General features: G+C 42.3%; 1 protein-coding gene across 4 annotated transcripts in view; it reads right to left on the reverse strand.

Moving 5' to 3' along the window:
• LOC131684460 (uncharacterized) overlaps window positions 1-16,939 on the reverse strand; it is a 374,204-nt gene that overhangs the window by 349,100 nt on the left and 8,165 nt on the right. For 2 of the 4 annotated variants that reach the window (XM_058967365.1, XM_058967364.1), the window contains exon 2: window positions 414-1,629. The gene's annotated coding sequence lies outside the window, so the exon portion shown is untranslated. The remainder of the gene's footprint in view (window positions 1-413; window positions 1,630-16,939) is intronic. The other 2 variants (XM_058967366.1, XM_058967367.1) reach the window with 2 other exon arrangements.

Here is a 16,939-nt window from a genome sequence, read left to right on the forward strand (position 1 = left end):
ACTTTTTCTCATGATACCACTACGGGCCAGTGGGATTTAGAAGGTTAAGACACACGCATAGTAAATATCTTGCAAAATGGTTTTAAACGTTGGAAAAGCACTTCAAATATCTTTCTGCTTACATTGTGTCAGGGTTAACTTTGATTCGTTTTGTTAGTCGTTGCATGTGCGCTTTGAGGAAAAATCGAAAACGCATAAAACTTGCATTGAATAAAAGCGCGGTTGTTTCGTTTGACATTTTCGGTCGCCTCATTGAATATTTAAAAGAAGCGCTTCTATAGGCGTGGTGGGTTTTCAATCAATGACCTTCGAATATGTGTAACTCATCATACCAGTTAAAATATCTGAAGATGCCTTCTACGGTATTAATGTAGTATTTTTGTTATCGTATACTGTAACAAGCATTTGCTCACCTTTAAGTAGTCACCCTGGTAGCGATCAGCCGTAAACCATGACCGAAACCAATTGAAATGCAATCTAGCTCACTTTAATCTCTTCTATTTATTACCCTTGCATGGAATCCTGTTCACGCAAACCGACACCGAATTCATTGCAAGGGCTGCGATTCGATTTTATCGCGAAAATCTGCTTTTGTTGGCTGGCTGGCTGGATCTTCCGACGTATTCACTAGTAGCTGCTATTTGGTGCACCGCAAATAAACTCGTCTGAATTACGAATCGACCTTTTTTCCTCTACTAAAATAGAACTTATCTTACCGGTGGTGATTTTTGTGGCTGCTTTCTTTTTTACGACCCCCACACCGTCCTTTGGTGCGCTGCTGTTAGCGGAACGTTTCAGTAAGCACCTTCAACCCTTGATCTACCGACCATGAATCGCATCAAAGACGAGCAAAAGCTTTTGTTTTCAAGTGAAATTGAAAGACTTTATCGTCTTTCTTCGCCCGTGTCGTGTGCACTAGCGCGCTATTCCACTTCCAGTTATTGTTGCTATACAAGCCACTTTCGGTAATAGCACTTCTTCAAACAAAACACTTCACTGCACTTGTAATTTCGCTGTTTACCTTCTTCTCCACCAAATACTTGATTCGGTTTCATTTGTTACCCAATCGAGGTGAATTTTTGTTATTGTTGTGCGTCCAATACACAGTATTTCCTAAAGTTGATTGTCGAAGTCAAACATTTCGCACGCACTAACTTGCAATCGATTTCACTGACCACTTTCCCGGATTAGTTTTCTCGCATGACAAATCATGTTCAATTCAGCATGTATCCTAGGGACACTCCAGCGGGGAAAATAATTATGCAAAACAAACACGCACCAGGGCAACATAATTCACTCGAATTGTTTTAAAAATATCAATTCTACACCGCTGCTGGCACATGGATACAATTCCAAGAACCACGCTTGGACCAGAGTCTCCACGATGACAAATGTTGCAAAACTCCGAGCACCGAGCGTTGTGAAAGACACAGCTGCAGACCAATTCTCACTGTCACCCGTGTCACCAGAATGTATATGTATCTATCTAACTATCAACCTATGTATGTTATGTATGTGGGTGGATGGTTAGTGGTTTGCTCCGGTCCCGATTCGCACGGGGAAGCACGGTCAGTTATTACATTTCACTCAGCGTGTGCCACTGCCAGACCAGAGCAGAGTGTCGGTCGTCTGCAAATAATAGATAAAAGTAAATGAGTCATTTTAAATGTTTTGCGAATTTGCTGTTTTGGATTTGTAAACTCAAAACGGACTACCGCCGGTCGTAATGGCGTTGCACATTAAGCGAGCGGGCATCCCGTAGGTGGGTGAAAGACGAATTCTGACAGCGTCCTACTTACTCTGTGCTGTGCAACATAAATTTCCCGGAAAATATCCCTCTGCTCGGAACGGTAACTGCAAATCGTGCACATTGGGATCGCTTTAGCGTGACAATGAATGATCAGTTGTTTGTTGTTTGAGTTTGGTGGGTACGCGGACTTGTATTTGTGGTTTCTAAATACATTTGTTTTGGGATTCTCGTCTCTAACAGCGACGACTTTTTTTTAATTTAGGTAAACTCTCGCTCTGCGCATCTAGAGTTCCACTTCAATTGAGAATAATTCTTGGCAATGGCAATATTATTCAATGGAAACCTTACAATAATTATTCAAACTTATGTATCTTACTTGGTGGACTACAAAGCTTAATAAATTGAGGTGGCATAAGCGCATGAAATGTAACTATCGTTTTGAAATTGGGCCAATAAATGAATGGCTAGCATCAAAAGGGGGTAAACCCGTAGTTTTTCCGAGACTACTGACAGTTTTCACTGTTGTCGGTGATTGAAGTTAGCCCAAAAGCAGAAGCTAGATCGCGAATGAAACGTTTTCTTTCTTGAATAAAGTTTAGAGTAGTGTTGATACTTCCGTCTGTTGTCGGTGTGTGAATCCGAAATTTCAAATTCGTCGCAAACCCAGATCCTGCCTAAACAACTACCTTTTTGCCTTTCTCATATAAAGAAAGGCTATGCAATCATTCCAAAAATCGATGTACTAATCGAGGCCCGGAGGGCCGAGTCTCATATCCCATTTGATTCAGTTCGTCGAGATCGCCAAATGTCTGTGTGTTTTTTTTACAATGGAGAATACATTTACGTACTAACCCAGTACATGTGCCATTAGTAGATGCCAAGCTACCACACGGGGTGTACTGGGGGTGTGTCGGGCTCTCATGGTGATGCAGTCATTAATACCGACTAAACTCCATTGGGCTCCGCCATTGTTCCCCCCCAGGGACTACCTCTCGGTATTACTTCTGGGGGGATGGCTGTACTTGATGTACTCATTCACTCTCGCTCACGTGTTCATACGTCCTGTATGAGGCTTACTTGGGTGCTCTCTCTGTCATACCTTGATTCACTCTCTAACATTCCACATGAGGCTTACTTTTGTGCTCACCTTTTTCGTTCCTTGCGAGGCTGACTTGTGTGCTCGCCTTTTTCATTCCTTGCTAGGCTTACTTTTGTGCTAACCTCTAACATACTATGTGAGGCTGACTTGGATGCTCACCCTATCACCTGGTTCACTCTCAATCGTACCACTCTATTACACCCCTGTCACTCCCCCTGGCAACCCAAGTGGGACATTTTTCTTAGGGCCCACTTCTGGCATACCATGTGAAGCTTACTTGGGTGCTCACCGTTTCCATACCTTACGAGGCTGACTTTTGTGCTCACCTCTAACATACCATGTGAGGCTGACTTTTGTGCTCACCCTTAACATACCGTGTGAGACTGACTTAGATGCTCACCCTTTCGCTCCTCTGCCACGCCACGAGGCATCGATAGCTAAGTCCCAACATACTACGCTACGACCCTCCCATCTTGGCATGAGGCAGTCCACAGGCGTATATACACTCGCTCTTCTGCCTTGCTTCGGGGTGGCTGGGTTTACCCCTTACGCGGTTGCCAGTCGCTGCGCCAAACCTGCCTCAGCATGAACAGACCATCCACTCACCTTTCAGCGCTCGGCCTTTTTCGCTCCAACTAACCAATCACTAGTTAGTCGTGCCCGTCGTCTGTTGCTCGGAGCGCCAATTCCCAGTAGCCTACAGGCAATCTGAGGGGTTGCAGTCGAGACTGCGTTCCACTTCTCCACCAATTGACACATCCACTGAATAAGAGTATCAGGGGTTCTGTACCAGCCGCAGACGTCGAGCATTGCTCTTCTTTCGAAATTGAAACGAGGACATACGAACAGTATGTGTTCGGCAGTTTCGTCTACACCTAGGCAGTCAGGGCAGACGGGGACCTCCGCGTGCCCGAACCTGTGGAGGTACTATCGGAAACAGCCATGGCCTGACAGGAATTGTGTCAGATGGAAGTGAACTTCCCCATGGGGTCTGCCCACCCAGCTCGATATGTTAGGTATCAGCCGGTGGGTCCATCTACCTTTCGAGGAGTTATCCCACTCACGCTGCCATATGGCGACCGAGATCACCCTGGTGCGCTCGCGGGCTTCCCTATTTCCACGTAGCTCGAAGCACTCCTCATCTTGCCGGATGACCAGCCCGACTGGCATCATGCTCGCTATCACGCAGGATGCATCGTGTGATACCGTGCGGTAGGCAGATATCACTCTGAGGCACATCACGCGGTAGGTGCTCTCCAATTTCCGTAGGTGATTGTTTACCCTCAGTGCTCTTGACCATGACGGGATAGATACGGCAATGCCTGCCGACTTCTACTGGCGCACACCTTTGAGCTGTTGGACATCATCCTCGATAATGCTGCAACAGCCGTCGACGCCCTCTTGCATGTATTTTCGACATGGCTGCCGGTGATCACGACTTCTCCCACATGGATAACTGCATGTTGTGCCGACTTGCGGTTATTGACGATAACTACCTCCGTCTTATGCTGAGCGAGCTCCAGGCTTCTCGCGCTCATCCATTCCTCCACCGTGTTGATCGCGTGTTCTGCAGTTAGTTCTACCTCAGGGATTGACTTCCCCTAGACCTTCAAGGTTACGTCGTCGACTAAGCCGACGATCTTGACCCCAGGAGGGAACTTCAGTCTCAGAACCCCGTCATACATGAAGTTCCATAGCATCGGGCCTAGGATCGAGCCCTGCGGGACTCCGGCGGTAATAGGAACCCTTTTCTGACCGGCATCGGTCTCGTATAGCAGAACACGGTTCTGGAATTAACTTTCCAGGATCCGGTACAGACCCACCGGTAGGCTAAGCCGGTGTAACGAGAGCGCAATGGCATTCCAGCTTGCGCTGTTGAATGCGTTCTTCACGTCAAGTGTCACTAACGCACAGTATCGAATGCCTCACCTTTTTCATTGGATCGCTATCTCGGCAGTTTTTATCACTGAGTTGATAGCGTCCACCGTGAACTTATCCTTCCGAAAGCCAAACTGGTTGCTTGACAGGCCGTCCGTACCTTCTGCGTACGGGGTTAGCCTGTTGAGGATGATCCTCTCAAGCAATTTTCCAGTCGTGTCGATCAGAAAGATTGATCTGTACGCCGATGGGTCGCCGGCGGCTTCCCAGGCTTCGGCAACAACACCAATTTCTGCCTTTCCATCTATCGGGGAAGCGGCTTTCGTCAAGACATCTCTGCATAGCTAGCCTGAATATGTTTGGGTTCGCTATGAAGCTTTGTTCATTGCTAGGGAATTAGCCACTGCGAGTAGTTCTTCATTCGTCACCGGAGCCACCATTTCGGCCGTGCCCGCGCTGTCTCGTAGTGCAGGTGGCCAGGGGCTTGTGGCTCGAGGCGGGAAGAGTACTTCGATAATCGTCGCCAACCGGTCCAGAGACCGTTCTGGGGATGAAGAGCCCCCTTTGGTCTTGGCCATCACGATTTTGTAGGCGTCACCCCACGGATTTGCGTTGGCACTCTCACACAGGTTGTCGAAACACGCTCTCTTGCTGCTTTTAATGGCCTTGTTAAGGGTCAATTTCGCAGCTCGAAACACTTCACGGCGGTTCTCTCTTGCATCCTCGGCGCGGGCTCTTTGCATCCTACGTCCAGCTCTGAGGCAGGCTGATCGTAGAGCAGCAATCTCGGCACTCCACCAGTATACCGGGCATCTGCCGTTTCTTGGCAGGGGCAAATGTTACGTCAATCCATGCCTCCACCCCCTTTCTACGGAATGTGCTAGCGGAGCCATTATTGGCTAACACAGCGTCGAGTTTCGCAAGCGCCTGCAGTAGTGCTTGGCCCCTGCTATTTGTACAGCGGCTGCTCCACTCTACTACCCAAGCATTAAAGTCTCTCGCTATAACTATCGGTTTCCGGCCTAGTTATGACGAGAGCCTGTCGATCATCTGGTTGAACTGTTCTATGGGCCACCTTGGTGGAGCGTAGCATAAATGTCTGTGTGTGTATGTAAGTAAGCATGTATGTGTGTATGTATGTGTGGGTCACATAATGTCACTCAATTTTCTCAGAGATGGCTGAACCGATTTGCATAAACTCAGTTTCAAATGAACGGTATAACGCTCCCATAAAACGCTATTGAATTTTAGTTGATCGCATTTCTGGCTCCAGAGTTACGGGTTGAAGAGTGTGGTCGCACAGCAAATTCCCATATAAACTGGTAAACAGATGATGTCGGAATGATGTAATACATGTTAAAATACGTTCAACATTACTTGGATTTACGGGTCTAGATCACTAATGACCAATTAAAGTAGCTTTGAACACATTGGTCACCTATGACGGATCTTGATGCCCCTGGAAAATCGCCAAGTTCCCGAGCTAATGTGACACCTATTTTCTAGCAAACTCTTAACCGATGTTTACAAACTTGAATTCAAATGAAAGATATAATACTCCCATTGACTGCTATTGAATTTTATTCAGTTCTGACTTTTGGTTACGGAGTTATAGGTTGGTTATTGTGGCCACAAATGGATTTCTCATATAAACCGGTACAATCGTAATACCTCATAGGTTTAAAATTTCTCTGAAATGAACATCAAATTACTTCGATTTGCAGGCTTCGATCACTGATGGCGAATCATAGATAATTGGAATATACTGTCCACTATCGATAATTCCGGAAGTCCCTGGGTGCCTGGCAAATTCCAAATCTAAAGCCACTTCGGTGATGACTGAACCAAATTTCAATAACGTAGTCTCAAATGGAAGGTATAATATGAAGTTCGGTATTAAACCTTCCTTCTACCTCCTACCTCTCAACCCCTCCCTCCTTCCTCACCCCACCCCTCAGGCCAACCTACCACATGCATTCCCTTCATTCACCCCGTATACTAAAATAAGTTAGATGATTCCCGACGCATCCTCCCCCTACCACTGAATATATCCTTTCCCTTCCTTACCATGAAGTTAACACGAAGACAACATTGAACTCACGCTGATTAAACTATATAAATATTATATTTTTGTTTGTTTCAAGTGTGTCAGTATCGACATGTTGCTCATCAGGTTCGTGACAGTCGTGCACTTATATATGCTCATCAAGTGTAATAAGAATGTAATGGACATTTCCACAATGTTATATTGAACATAACCAGCCATTAAATCATAGTTGGGATAAATGAGAAAAGAACAATTGCACTGCTAGGTGGATTAAAACAGGTTTTTCCTTTTTGAATTGTTCAATGTTATGAGCGTAAAATTTGGAAAATATTTTTTGTTTTTGTTTTGCTTCTGACCATTGAGGTAGCCCCAGTACACAAAAAAAATTGTTTCCAAAATCGTGAATAAAGTGTCATGAATTCTTCTACAGTCACGTTTTTACGGTACGAAAATCAGGATCATGAACAAAAATCCTGTGTTTAATAATTAGGTTCAATTTCTCTTCACTGACGCCCCTGTTTGGTTCATGATTAACTGTGTCCAACAAAAAAAACACCTTTGACAGGCCAACGTGGGTTCCCGGGTACCCACAATTTGAAATGCTTATTACTATGGCTTCCTTTAACCGATTTGGACACTTTTAGATGTTTTGGATTCAAGAACTCGTCCACTTTTTGATTCTGTAAAGCTGAACCGGATGAATGAATCTGGTTCTTGGTAATCCGAATTTTTCCGGAGACTTGTTCCAGTACTAGGGAATTATTTGTAAATTTTAATAACGTCCTAGCAATATGAGTATCAAAACTCTTCAAATTGTCTCGGAAGTCTGTTATTTGTTGTTACGGAACTCTATGGCAGTTTGAAAAATGAAATTGGAATGGAATGGCCACTCACGGCCCCACGCGAACCTGCTCCGGAATGTCCGTTTCGGGGTCAAATCAACAAATGGTTCCAAAACCACGCAATATAGCCTGCTGATTCAATTCCAAGAATTTTGATACCCATATTGCTAGTATTCCATTGAAATTCACAAATAGTATCCCAGCACTGGAACATGTTTTCGGGAACCGAATGAAGTAACCCGACGCATTTTACCAATTCTAAAATTGGAATAGTTCTCGAACCCAAAACACCAAAAAAGTATCAAAATCGGTTATAAATTACCGTAGTTATTGGTATTTCATTTTTGTGGGTACCCGGGACCCATTTCATTACTAAAGTTTCCTGTAATCGACTTGCAAGTGTTTAAAAGACTCTTATCTACAAAATATGCTTTATATCGATATTTCAAACATTTCATTGGAAATCGATGTATGCACAAATATCTTTTATTTAAGTATACAAAACGACTTTTTACTAGTAAAATAACTCAAAATTTGCATTTTTGGGCAGTTTCGTAACCATTCTAATTATAAATCAACAAAATTTATCGGTACTATTATTTATTTGATCCACCTTAACATTCTCTATAACTTGTTAATTGATACTTTTTCCCTATCGCTTTTCATTTCGCTGCTATTTCATAGTTAACACAGCATGGTATCACCACAAATGCAGTGGTTTCGAAATCGTTGTATTTGCATATGAAACAAAGTTATAAAATGATTTTGTGCCGAAACAAAAAGAGATAATTCAATGGAGTCACGGAAAGAATTGTAGAACTTACTGAGATGCATTAATTGCATAATAATAATAGTTATGTTTATTATTTACTATAGGTAGTCTTGAGAAAGACTGTTGCTGTTGAAAAACGGCAGGTAAATTAGGAGCTATCAAGATGCGCGACTGAACTTCGATTAAATTGAAAACTATTACGACATGTGTGAGCATTTCTACCGTTCTTCTGAAAATTCCGCCTATCCTGATACGAATCCAATATAGAAATTCAATTCAAACAAGGAAGATATAGAATCTGTTTCTACCTTTCATCATTTACACCCTCCAATACTTGGCATGCTTGGGAAAACTCTTCGCAAAGAATAAATGGTCGCAACCGGAACAGTTGGCGCCATCGCTCGTCATAGCGTCTTTCCTTTTTCTTAGTTTTTGAAACGCGACCATGACTGCTTTTGCAGGAAAATCTAGCGAAATAGATTATCAGATCAGATACAAGGCTGTCATTCACCTTTGTATTGGTCTCTACACGCGTGAAAATATTTCTTCTCCAGCCAAATGCGAATAGACGAAACCAGTATCTGGTAAGCGGTACAAAATCACTCAACGGGATCCCTTTGAATTTTCGATATTTATGATCGTAAACAATAACAGTAGATATATAAATCGAATTGTATACAAAGCGTTAAATATACTTATCGTAACGCAGCTACTTCAGATCAAACGATTAATCTGGATTAAGTGGTGCCGGTAGCAGCTTGATATATTAATAGGTTTTTTTTTTGCGGCATGCATTCGTGGATTCGCATCGCGGCTTTTATTGTAAGGGAGAGGTAGGTACATCGGTAGGTACTACTGACATCGGCAGATTCTCAATGTTGACACTAGTGCAGGTAGTAGATGTCTGATAACACACGAACTATTTAGCACCATCTATCATTTGATATTAGAAAATTTAAAATCGTCTCTGAAAAATGAGGACCGCATGAAAGGTATGAAAAAGGCACTCTTGTTTATTATGGGGAATTGTAAAATATGTAAAAAATAATCAACACATGTTATGATAAATGACAGTAGCTTAAACAATTTTATCAAGAATATCGATGTGGTTTGCAACTCCCCACCATCCCCTACTGCTAATATTAACATACTCGTCACTGCTTCGAAGTACCGAATGAGGATCATAAATCATTGATGATTCAAGGCCCACTTATCGTGTTTTTTGAAGGCAGATAAAATAACATTGGAACGATTGAAAATAAAAGTCGGGAGAAAAAACAACATGTTTCATAAGCCGCGCTTTTATTAATTTATTATCTGAATGTATACAAATCTCAAGCGAAAAATGAAACTAAGTTCTGTCAGCATAATGGTCGCTTGAAGAAGTTCTGCCCCAAAAAGATCGACAAACATGAACATCAAGAGTAAAACCGGATAAAAAAAAACCTGTTTTAATCCACCTAGTGGTGCAATTGTGCCTTTCTCATTTGTCCAAACTACGATGTTATGTTCTATATAATGGTGGAAATTTATATTTCCTACATATTCAGTACGATTTGCACATACATACAATGGATCGACAGCCACGAACTTGAGATGCTATGTGTTGACGCTGAAATACTTGAAACCAGTGGCGGAAGGTCCGGGGGGTCCGAACCTCGCCGAAAATTTTCAACTTGTTGAGAAATTTTAAACTAGTTTCAATTTTGAAGTAGGATCAAACTCAAAATCATTTCGAACCAAATTTTTCACTGGTTTTTATTAAATGCAGTTATTTCGTATTATGTAATGTGCTCATTTCAAAATCGAAATTTCAACCCACTAGGAAATTTTATTCTGGATGCGCTACTGATTGAAACAAAAATATTCAATATTTAGTTAGCTTAATCAGCATTAGCTTAATGTTTTCTCTCAGCTAACTTGCCTTGGTATGTCTACTGGGTGAAGCTGATTAGGATGAGAGAGGGGTGGGTCTGAATAGGGTGGATGAGGTGGTCGTTTGAGGGGGATCTGTTGGGAGGTTTTGAGAGGGAAGGGAATTGAGGAGGCTAGGCGGTTTAGGGAATGGTAGCGTGTAATGGGGGGAAACTCTCCACCGCATATTACTAGTCCCTGGTAAAATACGGAACATATATATATATATATATATATATATATATATATATATATATATATATATATAAGTCAAAAAAAAATTGGCTGGGATTAAGTTGTCGATGCTCAGAGTGATTGCATAACCTTTCTATATGAGAAAGGCGAAGATATGAAGTCCAAAAAAGTTAATCTTCGTTAAAAAATTTTTTTTTCGAGATAACATAAAATCTCGACGTTTCATGTATTTTAAAGACATTTGGCATCAAATTCGATTTTGAAATTTTCCTTTATTCTCCCTTTTAGCATTTTTCAGTTCCTGTTTACATGGATTCAAGACACGTCGTAGGTAGGCAATGTGGTCAAAGCGACTTTGGTTAGTCATTATTGATCTAGACTGGCAACTCCAAGTAATTTTGCACCCGTTTTTAAAAGTTTTTGATATCATGGTGGTACCAGTTTATATTGGAATTTGCTGTGTGATCGTACTTTTCAACCCATAACTCCGGAACCGCAATTCCGATCAATAAAAAATAAATAGTGACTGATGAGAAGGCTGTATCTGTAGTTTGCACAAATCAGTCCAGCCATCTCTGAGAAAAATGGGTGAGGTTTTTGACATGTATACTGTGTGGTACAGCCTGAGATACTCAGAAGACAGTTTAATGTTTGCTGAATATTAACCGGTAACCCTGTGCGGAAGCACTCATCTTGAGTGCCAGCTATACACAGCCATCTTTGCATCCAGCATTACCACATCCTCTTTCGGCTTCCAACTTTCATACAGGTAAGACGTGCAGAAACATATATAGCTGGCTGGTCCCTTTTCGATGGCTATTAGAGTTTCACAATGGCGATCCTGCCAGGAGTGGCATTTTTTCCTCGTTTATGCAATTTCGAACCAATATAACTGAACTTTAAAGCACGAGAAGAGACCACTCAGCACTGCTAACTACGGAAAGTGCAAGTGAAACAGTTGGCAAATCGAGCAAAATAGATGCTTTGAAAAAACAATTTTTTGTTGTAAAAAAAATAGTCTGAAATAGTAGAGTCCAGAACAGAAACATTGAGCGGATTTTAAAAATCGCGCTGGGCGAGACAGCCATATCGAGCGGGTCGGAAGTACCGTGCAGTGCGGGTCGGAGAGACCGCGCAGCGCGGGTTGAAAGAACCGCGTAGAGCGGGTTGAACGAACCGCGCTGGTTGGAGTGATAACACGCTCAAAATGTATTTCGATGAAATAGTGATGGACAATGAAATCGATTTTGCTACATCGATCTTTTTAATTCGAAAACATCGACATCGAAAAATCGATGCAAAAGGTCGATTTTTCGTGATTGAAGCATCGATTGCGAAACAGTTGCATTCTTTTCAATGGGAGTTTTGAAAGAGGAATCGATTTCACCAGGTCGATTTTATTGAATCAATGGGATTGTTGTTGTCAGGCATCGAACCGAGGAGATCGGATGCAAAAAAAATCGATTTTTGAAGCTGAAAAAGTGTCGATTTTGAAAAAAATCGCATCGACATCGCCCATTCCTGGTGGGACACTTTATTTCGAAACAAATTTCAGTGAATCACGACTGTAGTGGATTTTCATTTAGTTTTAAGAGATGGTAGTAGTATTTGTGTTGCAGTGTGGACGTGGCACACTTTGTGACTGAACTATGTTTCTCCCTCACCGACAAAAAACGAGCTGTCATCACTTCTGGAAATTCGTGGTAATTAATCTCTGCACGTATACATACATCAGGAATCAGTAGTATCTGGCTCAAAGGGCACGTTCTCCATGTTGATCGGAGATTTGTGCCTTGCCAAGAATCGTCTTTCCATCATTTTCTGATGGGAAGGATTCAGGAAGTGGTAAGGTTAGGAATAATGAAAATGACGAAACAGAATAATTAAAACATAGCATTCTGCACCCCTAAAGGAATGCTGAACGATCTGCAGGTGCTACAATAGCAGGAATTAAACTTCCAACCATCGGAGGGATTTAGGATTTTTATTTAAGCAGTGAGTGGATATATCAATACCCCCGAAGGGATATTGAGTTAACAGAACGACAACACCTCCGAAGAGATATAGACATTCAAATACGGTTAAAACTATAGCTCTTCACCACACTGGGTTAGGAACAATAGCATATCCTTCAGGTTCAGCTCTCTTTACATAGGTTCATCTATGTATGGAGAACCAAAAATCCGTATATTTTTTGTATGTTTGTTCCTATCTTCGGTAGATATCGTACAGATTATGAAAAATAGAACATACTATCTAAATTAATTAAAAATTCATAATAGCTAACTTATAACTAGATTTGGTGACATTAAAATCAAACAGATGTGAAGTTTCGTTGAATTTGTAGTAACATCTATCCACAGGATTATTTTGACCACAAACGGTACGATGTCTAGGAATCCACACAAAAGGACGGTTCCTTAGAGCGCAAGGAGGTACAAACACATTAATCCGTGCAAGAATATCCGGGCAGTCAATGTTATTACACAACATATCAAATATAAACATTCTTTGCAAGAATGTGCGGCGGAACTCTAACGTCGGTAACTCAAGCAGCATGCATCTATTGTTGTAAGGTAGATGGGCAGGGGCGTTCCACGGCAAATTTCTTGGAGCATATCGCACGAATCATCTTTGTACGCATTCTAACCGGTTTATTTGGACGTGTTGATGTGGAGCCCACACTTGCACAGCATACTCCAAAATGCTTCGCACCATTCCGCAATATAGAGATTTTAGTGCGTAGAAATCGTCAAAGCCAGCGGTATTTCGCTTCAGAAAACCAAGTGTTGCGAATGCCTTCGCCGTCGTTGCGGTGATGTGATCCGAGAAGCTAAGCTTTCTATCAAAAAGCAGTCCCAAGTCACGAATGGAGTCCACTCTTTCGATGACGCGGCCTTGAAGCAAGTACTCATAATGAGATAGACTGCATGATCTCTTGAAACTTATTATTTTACATTTGTCAACGTTTACTTGCATACCATTCAACAGGCACCATTGTTTAATTGTATCGATTTTGTTGGCTATTTTCGGCAAATTTAAAACTAAGAGACAACGAAAGCAATGAAATTGAAACACGGATAGGTATTCTAGAGTGAATCAGTTATAAACTTAGAACGGAAAACTGGGACTAGGCAGGCTCATATGGACATGATCGAAAGGAAATGTGAAGAGTCCTTTGCTTTCTGCTAAGTAGCAGTTGGGTGTTGCACCCAAGTCTGCCGCATGGTTGATAGAACATAACTCATCATCATGTTTTACCGCCGGCGTCGAATTGTTTTGTGAAGTTAAAATATATTGCATCAGTTTGTTGACGCTTCTCGATAGAGGGGACCAAGATGCTAGTGGACATCATCATAATTGAAGTTGTAGAATGTTGCTTCACAAATCCATGCTGACATTCGTCGATGATGTGAGAAGCAGCAGCGTACATCTCATTGTAAACAAATTTTTCAAGGACATTAGCAAAACAGTTCAAAAGTGAGATTCCTCTGTAGTTCGCAACATTATGAATGTCCCCAGCCTTGTGAATCGGAATTATAACCGCTTGTTTCCATGCACTCGGGAAGACGCTTTCAGTGATTGAGCGACAATGACAATCATCGTGCACATATATTTATAAATATCGGAGGCATACAATCCGGGCCTGGTCCTTTCGATAGGTCGCGTTTCTACTGTTTACAAACTTCCAGAACGTCGAGGTGTTGTTTCGAAGGTTGCTTTGGACGTGACTTATATGCTCGCCGAATGCACTATTCCGAGCTGTTTCGGTTCGGCGAAGAACAGCTTTGTTTTCGTCAATCTTGTGACGGAAGTGCGTTGCGTTGTTTTCGGAGAATGTTGCGTAGACGACGAAGCTCGGAATTCCACCACGGATACTTGTAGTCCGTCTTTCTGTTGACACGTTTCTTAGGAACTAAGCGGCGGAGTATCTCGTATTCAGTTCCATAGAACACCGCGACAGCATGATCTAGATCGATTCCACTTAACAGATCGAACCAGTCAACAGCATCGAAGGCAGTAGATACTTCATCAAAATTGCAGCGATTGAAGTCAAAATTGAGGTCGTCAGCGGATCCGGCAAAAGCGTCTTCTGTTTCAACTTGCATATTAAACCTCAGCACGAAGGGTTTATGGTGAGCGTCAGCTTTGAGTATACAGCTCAGAGGCTCGAGAAGTTCGACTAAATCGGCGTAGTTCACGAATGTCAGATCGAGGGTCCGTCCATTTGCGTTAGTGAGCGAGTTGATTTGACACAGTCCTCCAGCGACTATCGTTTTCGTGATTGCTATCTCTTGTTCGGTTGTGGCTTTTTCAGGCAGGTAACATTTGAGATCATCGAATATCCATCTGAGAAGGTTGAAATCACCTTTATCCAGAATTTGTTGAACTGCAGAGGAGTGCGCATTGTACAGGTCTGGACTGCTATTCGGCCGCAGATATATACAACAAATGTACAGAACGCAATTTGGTAGTGAAATGCGCACAATAACTTGTTCCAAGCATTCTAAACCAGGCATTTGTATTACAGTGCCGGAGAGATTATTTTTTAGCGCAATAAGAACGCCGCCCCCTCGACGACGTTGACTAGAGAAAGAGTTGCGATCGCAACGATAGATTGTGTAGTTCATTGAAAGTCCCGAGTTATGTATGTCACCACACAGCCAGGTTTCTGTGAGAACAATAACATCATAATCGCAAGAGGAGAGCGCCAGAAAGAAGTCCTGAGTTTTTGTTCTCATTTCTCGAACATTTTGATAGTAGACGGACAAGAAACCGTCCGACTTAGAATTGGAATTTGCGCCCGACTTAAGATTGGAATTGGCGTCTTGAGTGGGCAGGTGTGACAAAGCTGTGCAGATGAAGTGTCGGCTTGAAACGTGACTTATTTGGACACTGGCAGCATGTGGCGGAGCAGCCATAACTTTGCTGCCTTCGGTGTTTCTGCCGTCGGTTGAGGAGGGGTGGGATTCCAAAACTCCTTGGTCACGTTATCTTCGAACTCGCGGAATCGGTACCAACGGGCCATGTGGAAGCAGTAATTAATTGCTTCGTATTTTCTATCAATTGGCAATCCAACTTTGAAGGAAACAAACGTTAAAGTGCGCACATCTCTTCCTTTAGGAATCAGCTTGTGTACTTCGACGCTGTTGGTGTCCAGTCTTGACTTGACCATTTCTGTCACTGTATCATCTGGTACCTGTGGCATCACCCCCGAACAGGTACAACCAAAACTTTGGCTCCCCATTCTGAGTTGAAACTACTGCAATCGATGAAGCATACCCTTGCATGGATATCGGTGCCAGACAAAAGCTTTTTTGCTGGTCTAGATACAGCTTCATCAAAATCATCGTTTCTTTTGCGCTTCTCTCTTCTATCAGACCTAATGAAAGGTGATCTTTTGTTCACAACAAATATAGTGGAAGGGACCGATTCCATCCAATATTTCAAATTGCTGCGAATTTCAGACTGGATCTCGGTCAAAATAGTATCGCGGATATCAATCTTAAGAGCCTCGATAATATTTTCATCGGCTGCGTCGACTGATTTCAAAGCATTAGCAAAATTCGCTTTTTTCAGGAGAGTAGAACACATCCAGCACAGATGCAAGCTACTATTCACTGCCAATCTTATATCAGTCGACATGCCTCAGCAACGCAAGCAAAAACTCGCCGAGCAGAACCCACCACAAATAATAAAATCTTCGGTAAGGATACCAGTGCATTTTTCACAAAGTGTATTCATGATAAGAAAATTACCGAATGGATCCGCTGGTGTTGAAGAGGCTAATTTTGTAATGTCTTAGATTGACTTTTGGAATGATTGCGCATATTTAATTGCATTACTACAGGGCAGTTGCATATCAAATGATATGATGTTCCGTAATCGGATTCACAAAGATCACATGAATAATACCCAGCTCGCTGAATAGTGGTCATGTGATAATTGCGTTTAATAATTGCATGTCCAGTCAGTGCCCTGACTAGAATACTGCAGTTGTGCTTGGAAAAATGCAACAAATTCTTTGACATTTCTGGACTCACATCTTTGAGTTTTTGATTGAACGCAAGTTTGTAAGCTACGCCAATGGTTGGCATGTTCGGATGCAGCCCAAGAGCGAATCGTGTGCTTTATCCAACTTATTGACAGTGGTAGAACTGGTTCTGAGCCAACGAAGTCAGTCGCAACGCAAGCTCTAGCCAATGCGTCCGCCCATTCATTTCCAGTAATACCGGAATGACCGGGTACCCATAGAAGTTAGATAGCATTTGAATTGATAAGTTCTTCGATTTGAGTTCGACATGCGATTACTAATATCGATCTCAAATCAGCCGAACTACGTGCTTTCAGGGCAGCCTGGCTGTCAGATTGATTGATTCTTTTACCGCAAATTCCCTGCTGATTTGATTCTTTTACCGCAAAGATTTCTGCTTGGAATTCG

The sequence above is a fragment of the Topomyia yanbarensis genome, chromosome 2 (genome assembly GCF_030247195.1).
Source record: "Topomyia yanbarensis strain Yona2022 chromosome 2, ASM3024719v1, whole genome shotgun sequence".
Taxonomy (NCBI): Eukaryota; Metazoa; Arthropoda; class Insecta; order Diptera; family Culicidae; genus Topomyia; species Topomyia yanbarensis.